The sequence below is a fragment of the Gobio gobio genome (genome assembly GCF_949357685.1).
Source record: "Gobio gobio genome assembly, chromosome: 1".
Classification (NCBI taxonomy): domain Eukaryota; kingdom Metazoa; phylum Chordata; class Actinopteri; order Cypriniformes; family Gobionidae; genus Gobio; species Gobio gobio.
In genome coordinates, this window is record NC_137097.1 from 81,916,707 (window position 1) to 81,928,328 (window position 11,622).

Genomic DNA, 11,622 nt, shown 5'->3' on the forward strand with positions numbered 1-11,622 from the left:
CCGGGCAACGTGGGGGTAATATAACACTCTGTGCAGCCATTACACAGAATGGGGTCCTCCACCGCCATGCCCATATGGGCCCTTACAACACAGCACTCATACTTACATTCTTGGACCAATTGCACAACATAACAGCAGCTAATCAAATTGATCATATGCAATACATTATTGTCTGGGACAATGTGTCTTTCCACCGCTCTGCTCTGGTTCAGAACTGGTTTCAGCAACATCCACATTTCACTATCCTATATCTTCCACCATATTCTCCATTCCTCAACCCTATAGAAGAGTTTTTCTCGGCATGGCGGTGGAAGGTATATGATCTCCGTCTCCAGGCTGAGGTACCCCTCATCCAAGCCATGGAGGAGGCCTGTGACCAGATGGAGGTTGCAGCAATGCAAGGATGGATTCGTCATTCAAGACGTTTCTTTCCAAGGTGTCTTGCCAATGACAACATTGCCTGCGATGTTGATGAAATTCTCTGGCCAGATCCAGCTAGGCGAAGAGACGATGTATAGTTTTTTTTGTTCTTTGAACTTACAGTACAATATGTGAAGTGACATTTTGTTACAGTATTCTGGATCTCCATGTCAACATTTTGGGCGTGTTGACAAATAAATTAGTTTCTTCAGTCTGCAACATTGGTCTTGTGTGGTGTTTGGTGACTTTACATTATATTTGTACTTTGTTGATGGTAGCCTACTCTAATCATAGGGAAGTAGAAGTGCTAAAAGTGTTTTAGGTTTATCACAGCAGAGTGTAACTCGTGCAAACAGAGTATGTTAATGTGAAACGTGTGTGTTTCATATGGTAACAAAGTGTGGTTTTGAAACAGAAGTGTATAGTTTTTACAAGAGTGTTTAATTATGCAAAGGATCTGTAGTGTTTTGCTAATTGGGTGTGTGGTTGTGCTAATTGTGTGTAGTGTTTTGAAAACACGGGCCCTGTTTTGAAAATCGTGCTTAAGCAATCCAAAAAAACTGTAAGTCATATTTTTAAAAGACACATGAACAACAAAACTGTAAACTATGTGCCAGTTCCTTGAAATGTGTCAATACCATGGTAATAATCTGGTACTGCCACAGTGTTTTGTAAGGGAAGTTTGTGATCATTTTACAGAATCTTGAGACAAAAAAAAAGGCGTTGATCCTGTGGTGGTTAAAGTCTTACTTGCATCTTACCGGACAGGAAAAGCACAAAACAGAAAGGCCAGTTAGACCTCAATGGTGTATCTTAACAGCATTAAAAAAAAGAGTTTTGAAAATGCATGTGCTGATCCTGTTTCTCCTTTTTAACCAAACAGCTGATTAGCCAAGTATTGTATTTTAGGCTGCAGGTCTTTCTGCCCCATGGAAAGGACAATGCGTTGAATGAATTCAAATGTGTACTTCAGCGACTTTGGGTAATTCAAGTGTAATGCATAAATTAGTCCAAACAGAAGGCACATTGATTCAGGAAGGTTGTGTAGATTGTCCATCACCACTTTTCCCTCAATTACGATCCCAAATGAGGAGGGAGACAAATGCAGAGAGTTGATGGGGCTGAAGAGTCATCCCATCCTCAACTATTACAATCCCCACTGGCATGTCAAGATTCACGCAGCGATCATCGGACATCTAGTGTAGATGAATAAAACTAAATAATTAATAAAACATTAATTCTCATGCATGCAAGATTATGTACAGTACTGTGCAAAAGTCTTAGGCATGTTAGTATTTTCACCCCCAAAAATGGTTTTAAGCCAGTTATTTATAACTTTTATAATAGTGTGTCAGTAGGTTATATCCGTTTACATTTTCAAACATTAATTTAGCCATTATTTGTAATAATCCATTCCATTGAGATTTTTGTATGCAGAAGGAGTCTGACAACAGAGCTATGATCCACATGGAGATCTGATCCCACCATCATCGAGTCCGTCTGGGATTACATGAAGAAACAGAAAAAACTGAGACTAAATCCAGAAGAACTGTAGCAGTGTCTCCAAGACGCTTGAAGAAACCTTCCTGCAAAGCTACAGTACTTAGACAGCCATATCACCCTGCAGCCCAAGACTGGTTTCCCACTGAAGCTAAGCAGGGCTGAGCCTGGTTAGTACCTGGATGGGAGACCAACTGGGAAAACCAGGTAGCTGCTGGTAGAGGTGTTAGTGAGGCCAGTAGGGGGCGCTCACCCTGTGGTCTGTGTGGGTCCCAACACCCCAGTATAGTGATGGGGACACTATACTGTAACAAGCACCGTCCTTCAGATGAGACGTTTAACCGAGGTCCTGACTCTCTGTGGTCATTAAAAATCCCAGGATGTCCTTCGATAAAGAGTAGGGGTGTAACCCTGGCATCCTGGCCAAATTTGCCCATTGGCCCCTCTCCATCATGGCCTCCTAATCATCCCCATATACAGATTGGCTTCATCACTCTGTCTCCTCTCCACCAATCAGCTGGTGTGTGGTGGGCGTTCTGGCGCAATATGGCTGCCGTCGCATCATCCAGGTGGATGCTGCACATTGGTGGTGGTTGAAGAGATTCCCCCTTCTATATGTAAAGCGCTTTGAGTGCCTAGAAAAGCGCTATATAAATGTAACAAATTATTATTATTAGACACTTGTGTAAAAATGCTGTAAAGTCAGGAAACTTTCAAAAATAATGTCATAAGTAGACTGTTAATTTTTGATCACTTAACTTCTATTAACTAAATCAAATCAGTGTTTGTGTGACCACCCTTTGCGTTGAAAACAGCTTTTGTTTTGGGACACTTGCTCATAGTTTTTCAGGGAGCTTTGCAGGAAGGTCTTGGACTCTTGGAGACACTGCCACAGTTCTTCTGGATTTAGTCTCAGTTTTTTTCTGTTTCTTCATGTAATCCCAGACGGACTCGATGATGGTGAGATCAGATCTCTGTGTGGATCATAACTCTTTTGTCAGACTTCTTCTGCATACAAAAATCTCACTGGAATGGATTACTACAATTAATGGCAAAATTAATGTTTGAAAATGTAAACTGATATAACCTACTGACACACTATTATAAAAGTTATAAATAACTGGCTTAAAAACATTTTTGGGGGTGAAAATACTAACGTGCCTAAGACTTTTGCACAGTACTGTACATTTCAAATGGTACAACTTCAACTTAAGGGTTAGTTCACCCCAAAATGAGAATTCTGTCATTTATTACTCACCCGTATGTCGTTCCATATCCACCTTTGTTCACCCAAAAATCTAATACTGTATACATTTCTTTGTATTGCAAAGGAAGATATTTAGAAAAAAGTTTGTAACCAGGCCGCTTTGGGCCACCACTAACTTCTATAGTATTTTTTTTCCTATTATGGAAGTCAGTGGTGGCCCAAAGCGGCCTGGTTACAAACTTTTTTCTAAATATCTTTGTATTCAGCAGTACAAAGAAATGTATACAGTATCAGATTTTTGGGTGAACTATCTGTTTAATTATGTCTTTCTTGCCTTTATAGACAAGTAAGTGATAGTAGTGTTGGATCGATTTGGAGGGACGAAAACCTCTTTGATTTCATTAAAAATATATTTTTGTGTTCCAAAGATGAACAAAGGTCTTATGGGTGTGGAACGACATGAGGGTGAGTAATTAATGACATAATTCTCATTTTTGGGTGAACTAACCCTTTAGATTAAAATTGATACAGTGAGTGTGAATGATAGAGAGTGTGAAGGTGTATGTGTGAGACAGTGTGAATGTCTTTTGAACATTATTTTCTACTTGGAACACTTACCAAACATGTCTTAAAGAAAGCAGGGGAGTCATCTCCAAACACGAGAGGTAGTCCTTGAAGCACTAAAGTTCGGACCTCAGTTGGCTCTGACAACTTGAGTGGAATTTATAAAACAATTTTATTACATCCAACCACATGTTATTAATCATACATACATACATACATACATACATACATATTCCTAACAGCATTCAAATAGTTGAGCACAACAGATCAACTATGAAGTCTGTATAGCAGATTATACAGGTTTAAAGGGTTAGTTCCCTCAAAAATGAAAATAATGTAATTTATTCGTCACCCTCATGCAGTTCCAAACCCGCAAGACCTCCGTTGTTCTTCGGAACACAAAAAAATTAAGATATATATTTAAATCAGTTCATGTGAGTACAGTGATTCAATATTAATATTATAAAGTGACGAGAATATTTTGAGTACGACAAAAAATAAAATAAATAACGACATATGTAGTGATGGTCGATTTCAAAACACTGATTCATAACGCTCCGAAGCTTCATGAAGCAGTGTTTTGAAATCGGTTATCACTAATATGTCATTTATTTTATTTTTTGTCGCACCAAAAATATTCTTGTCACTTTATAATATTAATATTGAACCACTGTACTCACATGAACTGGTTTAAATATGGTTTTAGTACATTAATGGATCTTGAGAGAGGAAATGTCATTGCTGACTACGCAGGCCTCACTGAGCCTTCGGATTTCAACACAAATATCTTAATTTGTTGTGTTCCGAAGATGAACAGAGGTCTTACGGGTGTGGAACGGCATGAGGGTGAGGAATAAATGACAATTTTCATTTTTGGGTGAACTAACCCTTTGATAAATCTACTTTATTGTAATACATTTATATATCTATGATATTTGGATTTTTAACAAACCTTTGTTTGCTTCAGAAGGTTCATCAAGAGCTGACCAGCAACTCCCTTTTTGGCTCTGAAAATGTCCAAGAGGCATGTACTATGTCGATCAAGGGTCTCGTAAAATTCTTTTTTCAGGTTTTTACCAGCAATCCTGTTAAACTCCATGTAGATCTGGAAAGAAAAATCATTTCAAAATAATATTAGATTCATCCCAGTCAAAAATGTGTTGACCTAAAATGAAAATTCACATTATATAGTCAAAGGGATAGTTCACCCAAAAATAAAATTTTGCTGTTGATTTACGGTCACATCATCCAAGATGTAGGTGATTTTTTTTATTTATTTAGTATGACACTAAAGTTTTTGTATTTTTTTAAATGAAACTGTGGTCAGTACCTTCAGTAATCAATATAAATGCAAGTCAATGGTAGCCATCCCTTTAAGAATAAAAAAAAAAACATACAGCAAAACAATTAGTATTTACAACATTGTTACCTTTAATCCACAGCCTCTGCAAACGCATTCACAACAGTCTAAAGCACTATGTTAATGATATATCAAACGTTGGGAATCTGTGAAAAGTCAATGTTCCCTATTTGATATCATGCACACAAACGTAATCTTACTTTTTTATATATACAGGTTTTATATACATTATTACGATCACACACCAGACTGTTTTGAACGTGATCAGTACTGTTTGCAGAGGCTGTGGATTAAAGGTAATAATGTTGTAAATACTGTTCAGTTTCTTTCATAGACCAATCATTTCATTTCATAAGACACCAATATATCATCAGGAGCCACAAAAATTTATTTTGTTTTGCTTGTATTTTTTTAATCCCAAAGGGATGGTTACCATTGACTAAACATATTTTTTGATGTTGTAATATATACACAATAAAAACAATTCTGAGGATGAGCAAATATTCATTTTTGGGTGAACTACTCTTGAATAAATGAACATTTTCATTTTAGGTTATAACATTTTTTTGTAACTTCTTTGATGGATGAATCTGATGTTATAATTGTTATTGTATAGAACAGACCTAAAGAGCTCAGATGTGCTTTTTCAGTTGTGCTGAAAAAGGAAAAATCTGGAATAGCTCCAAGGTGTTTTTTTACACCTTCTCCACCTTCATTGAGACTTCGTTTAAGGGCTGCTTTCTCATAATAACTTAAGTATTCATAAGCCTTCTCATAAAAAGAGTTAAAGCAAATTATTACATGACACTAACAAAACAAATAAATAGGAAATTACCTGTGCCTCACGGAAAAGAGCTGGCCAGCGGTCAAGTACATCGGTGATCGCAGGCGCTGACATCACCATCTCTTTGCGCCTTAACGCAAACGTCAAGTCCATTTTTTGTGACAATACAGAAGCACTGGGTGCTCTCTTCTTCATTTCTTCTTCCAGTTCTTTACGAGCACTCTCAAGGCTGGCATCATCATGTCCTTCAGGATAGTTGGGTTGGAAATTCAGTTCACATTTCTTGGGTTTTTTTATGTTTTTCCGTGATGGCTCTCCTTCTGGGTTGTTAGTACCACGCTTTCCTGCATTTGCTGTTACATCAGGAACACCCAACTTTCGCATTTTGGTTCTATAATTCCCCATTTTGAATTTTAGGCTGTTTTTCCAGCCTCCCCAGCCAGATCGTGAACCACTTTCCTGCAGACATGGATGCTGTTTTACAAGGGAGGATGCTACTTGTTCATAATCTTTATCATCTGGATAGGCTTTAAATGCAAAAATGCTTTCAGCCAATTTTTCAAGGATTTGATGTTTAAGGTCCCAAGACGGTTTGAGGAAAGTGCCATCGTTGAGGTATTTCAAGTTGCCCTGCCGCAGACGATATTCAACATCAACTGAAAAGCTAGGAACAACAAAGTCATTTGGCCAGTGCTTCTGTCTCTCCTGAGGTAGAGTAAAGGGAATTTCTGTGTTTGCTGTGCTTGCTGAGTCATTAGGCGTTTCCACCACATCAACTGGTGTAAGTTCGAGTACAGGAATTATTTTCACTGTTGCCCTGTCTTTAAGTGCTGAAATGTCCGATAAATTGCAAAGTGCATTGTCAAAGTCTTCATCTTCATACTGAAGAGAAAAATTGAAATCAACCTTTAAACTTTCTTTTAGTGATGCAACCAAGTCATCAATTGAACCTGGTTTCTTTGCAAGGGTAATTTTCCTTATATCCCCTTCACATAGGATAACTCTCAAGAGCATCTTCTCATGAGAACCCATCTGGACAGCAAATGTGAACATGCTAATCAATAATCAAAGTCAATAAAATTATCTTGCAACAAATTTAAATGTGTTGGCATGACCATAAATACCATGAAGTTTGGTCACTGTCTTCAGACAACTGCAATACTCCACTGGAACTGGAAGTAATCTGACTACTGTGAAAAAGAGGTAAAAATAAATAAATAATAATAATAAAAAAAGTAAATGTATTACTTGGACTCATCAAACATTACAGCAACGTACTCAGCAAAAAATAAAACGTTTAGGTGTCACCAGCATCCTACCCTTGACAATGTAACCCGAAAGGGGAGAAACCTCATTAAGCTCTGACACCTTAACCACACAGAGAGTTGAGAAATGGCTGCTGCAAAGTTCATACGACCGAAGATGCTCAGTGTACCATGCTGACATTTTTTTACAGACAAACAAAATCTCTGAGTTGACCGCTACAATCTGTGATATTTGCTGAAATTCTGGAAGACCAGAGCACGAACCAGCAGAGATCACCATATCTGCACTGTATTTGATTCCTTCTACCATCACAGATGATGCAACAAGCACAGTATTCAGCTGAGGTGCTATTTGATGAAACTGCTGTTGAACGTGGCCAGGAAATGAAGCAACCATTGCAGTTTTAACTTTCTCCATTTCAATTGAGGGCCTGAAAAATGAACTCGAATCAAGATAGTATGCCATCATTCTCTGATGTTTGACAGCCAATGTTAGTGCCACATTTTTGAAATTTTGAGATTCACGAATTACCTTTTTGAAAAATGTATGTTTGCCTTCAAAGCGCAATGTCCAAACATCAGCGAGTGGGCCAAATGCTTTAATAAGCTGGGGATAATGCTCCATGAAATGGTGCTTTGGTTTAAGTCTGAAATCAGGAAATGTCGACTGCAACAATTCTCGGTGTTCTGCTATTTTACAACCCAAGTCATGAATGGACTCGTCTGTATGTTTCAAAGCAACAGCCAATTCAACTATGTCCTTAAGCAGCATCAGAATTTCCCATGAGCTCTCAACCCTCTGGGACATTATCACCAACGATAAGCAGTAGCAACCTAAGTAAAGTCCAATTCTCGTGGCCATTGCCACCAATTGATCCTTTACTTGCGAAACCCTTTGGAATAGGCTGTGGTTGGTTGGTTTTGTCAGAAAAAGTGTAGCCAAAAGTCTTGATGGCATGGTTAACTGAATCAAGAGAGAAGTATTTCTTCTCTATCATATCTGACAGGCAGAGACAGAGTTCAACAGGCACAACACCTTCGAAAAGGTCATGCAAAATGTCCGGTGGGTAGCCAGTTACTGCATGAAAATGCTGCAAAGCATCAGTTAGTGGGCAACTTCCCTTCACCCCATACAATTTACTCAAAGAGGGATCTTGCTTTACCTCCTCAATGTGCCTGTTGTGCATATCCACAGTCCGTGGTTCAAAGTTTCCTGTACCAACTTCAGTGTGCTGCGTCTCATTTCTCGAAGCCATGCAAAATCGGCAGAATCTCTCCACAGTAAAACTCTCAAAAAAACCTGCTAGAGAATGTGCACCAAGATTGTCATCTGAAACATACAAGACTGTGCCTTTCACAGTAGCACCTAACTGATCAATGTACAACCCAGTTTGCTCTAGATGGACAAGGTCTCTCAGAAGTGGCTGCATAATTGTTTTGTAGCCATACACCTTTACTGTGCTAGTATTACAGAGAAGAGCAAGTTGGATGGAGTGAAGAGTTGACCTGTACTTCGCAGCTATGTTTGCCAACACCCAGTACACTGCACACATTTTGTGTTTGCCTCTGGATGTTCCTAATGGATTGGCCACCTCAAAATCATCAATATAGAGTCCAAGAGCTATTTTAAATTCATCGCCGTTGAGAAGACTGTTCTCTTTAAAATAGTAGCCATCACGGTAAGAAGTGTACCCATTTGATACACATTCTTGCACTGTAAGTGCTTTATCCAAAATGTCTGGCTTATTGAGCATTGCTTGTAAAGCAGGCTGGATTGGTACATACACATATGGTTTCTCTCCCCCAGGAAGCATGTATTCCACAGGCATAACCACTGGAAATTCATTCAACACAAATGAGTTCCTTTTTTTGATTGTCGACAAACACCCGCCTGTGTCGCAGCACCTTGAAAATACATTGCTCTCTGAAACTGCGTTTACCACTTCTGTAACAAGGGAATCATCAACATCTGGATAATGTTTACTCAGGACAGTTGAGACTGACTTAAGCACCAATGGGAAAGACAGCTTATGAATTTCAGTTAATTCTTGTATGATATTTTGAACAGAACTTGCTGGAATATGAAGAATGCTTTGCATCTTCAAAAAAATACCAGCCAAATTGGTGCTGGTACCATCACAAAATCTGAGGATTCCTCATTTAACTGATCTTCACTGTCCTCAATTTCAACTTCATCCAAAGAAACCGGTTCGATTTCATCATTGTCATTCCCCTCACTATTACCAGAAATTATTTCTGGCTTCAGCATCCTCCTGTCATTTTCACTATGCGTCTTACTTTTATGCGAATTGAATGTTGCATAAACACGAGTCTGAAATGTGCAACCTCTGTAGGGCAAATGGATGTTCTCATTTGCTCTAAAATGTCTACTACGCAAGTGTCTTAGAAAATCTGTTTCTGTGCAAGGTTCAGAAAACTCGCAATGCTGACACTTAAATACAAGTGGTGGTACTTTACTCGCATGTTCACTGTGTTCTTTAGCATGGATTTTAGAAAGATGCACTTGCAAATTACTGATGGATTTAAATGTGCAAAGACAGTCCTGGTGTGGGCATGGAAAAGGGACAATCTTTGTATGGCCTCCATGCTTCAGACGATAGTGTTTAAGAATTTCTCCTCTTTTTTCAGAATTAAAAATGCAGTATTTACAATTCCACATTTTCTTCTCTCAGGTCACCTATAACATAAAATTGACAAAAGGTCAGTACACTACATATTTAAAGTTACAAACTGTAAAAGGTTAAAAATTATAATAAGATTTTTAGTTGTCAAATGATAATGTCTTTTGGTCCACATTTTTCTATTAAAAGGAAAGTTCACCCAAAAATGAAAAATTGCAGTTAATTTACTCATCCTCAGGCCATCCAAGATGTAGGTGTAGGGCTGCAGCTATCGATTCTTTTTGTAATCGATTAATCTAGCACTTAATCGGTCGATTAATCGGATAAAAATTTGTTTGTGCTTTTTTTTTTAACAACCAAAAAACAAATAATGCATAACAAAAATTAAGAGGAAAAGCAATTTAGTTTATTAATATGCACAACAGGTTTCATGCTGTAATCTAGCCCTGACATCAAAGTAAATATCTTATGTAGATTTCTACACCTGCAGCATTTACCATTAGGCTACTAACAAATAATATATAATTTCTGGGGTGAGCCTATTTGCTATGGTAACCTAGCAACGTTTGTGTGTGTGTGTGTGTGCACGCGAGGCTTCATTGCAGTTTGGGCAGAAATACATACATTAATTTTCAATAGAACACTGCGGCTTGCATCACTTGCATGGTGCATATCATTCATTAATAGCCTAATTCACTCACCACCATATTTATCATGCTGTGTCCGCTGCAGTGAGAGAACTGAGGTGCGCTGAGGGAGCTCTGATTGGGTAACATCTTAAACATGCGCACGAGCGTTGTAGTATTCTGAATTAAAATATGAATAAATAAAATCGCAGCCTTATATTTAGAAATCGCATGTGCTCAAATCGCGATTGTTTTGCGATTGCGATTAATTGCACAGCCCTAGTTTATGTGCATGATCTCAAATAGGGAACATTGACTTTTCATAGATTCCCAACGTTTGATAATCATTAAAGGGATAGTTGACCCAAAAAGGAACATTTGATGTTTATCTGCTTACCACCAGGGCATCCAAGATATAGGTGATTTGTTTCTTAAAGCTACACTGTGTAACTTTTTTAGTTTATTCTTAGCTAAAAACACTTAGTTCTTTCAAAAATATATGTGCTCATTAATGTATATTTACTTCTTTCAAGTAATAAAGTATTCTCGTAAGTTTATAATATGCCATTGAAAATACATACGGGTAAGGGGTTCGAATGGGGGTCGCCATGTTGCCCCTCCATCTTGAAAGTACATTAGCCAAAGAGGGACTTACCCGTAAATTCAAGCTTCGCCTTTCGCGTTTTAACACTTGATGGCACCGTGTCGAATGTGAAGAGGGGAATTGCTGGATTGAACTGGAAGCCATGTTAATTTTGGACTAAATCGGCCACCGTAGGAGTTAAAACGAAATCGGAATTGGAAGGAACAGAAACTAATATTTACTGGATGGTCATATACCTTTTCACCGCTAGATGGGGGAAAATATCACACAGTGTAGCTTTAAGTAGAACACAAATGATGATTTTTAACTCAAACCGTTGCAGTCTGTCAGTCGTATAATGCATGTCAATGGTAACACAATCTGTAAGTGTCACAAAAACATGCACTGACCTATTGAAGCCATGAATGACTTAAGACACAAAACGATCGGTTTGTGCGAAAAACCGAACAGTATTTATATAATTTTTTACCTCTAATACACCACTATGTCCAACTGTCTTGCGCACGGCATCCGGCATAGGCCTTCCCTATTAAACTTACGGAACAAACGCGGCGCCACTTCCATTTTTTTCATAAGTAGAATCGGGAATGGTAGGACAGAGCGTAAGCTTTTTGAATACGGAAAGTGGACGCACGTGCAAGGTGATCATT

The 11,622-nt window shown here is 38.3% G+C and overlaps 1 long non-coding RNA gene across 1 annotated transcript; it reads right to left on the reverse strand.

The window, feature by feature from the left end:
• Positions 1-1,536: 1,536 nt before the first annotated feature.
• On the reverse strand, positions 1,537-4,751 carry LOC307136988. The gene is made up of 3 exons (XR_013817861.1): positions 4,644-4,751; positions 3,746-3,838; positions 1,537-1,616 (listed from the first exon to the last, which is right to left on the reverse strand). It is a non-coding gene; the product is annotated as an uncharacterized lncRNA (long non-coding RNA).
• Positions 4,752-11,622: the final 6,871 nt, after the last annotated feature.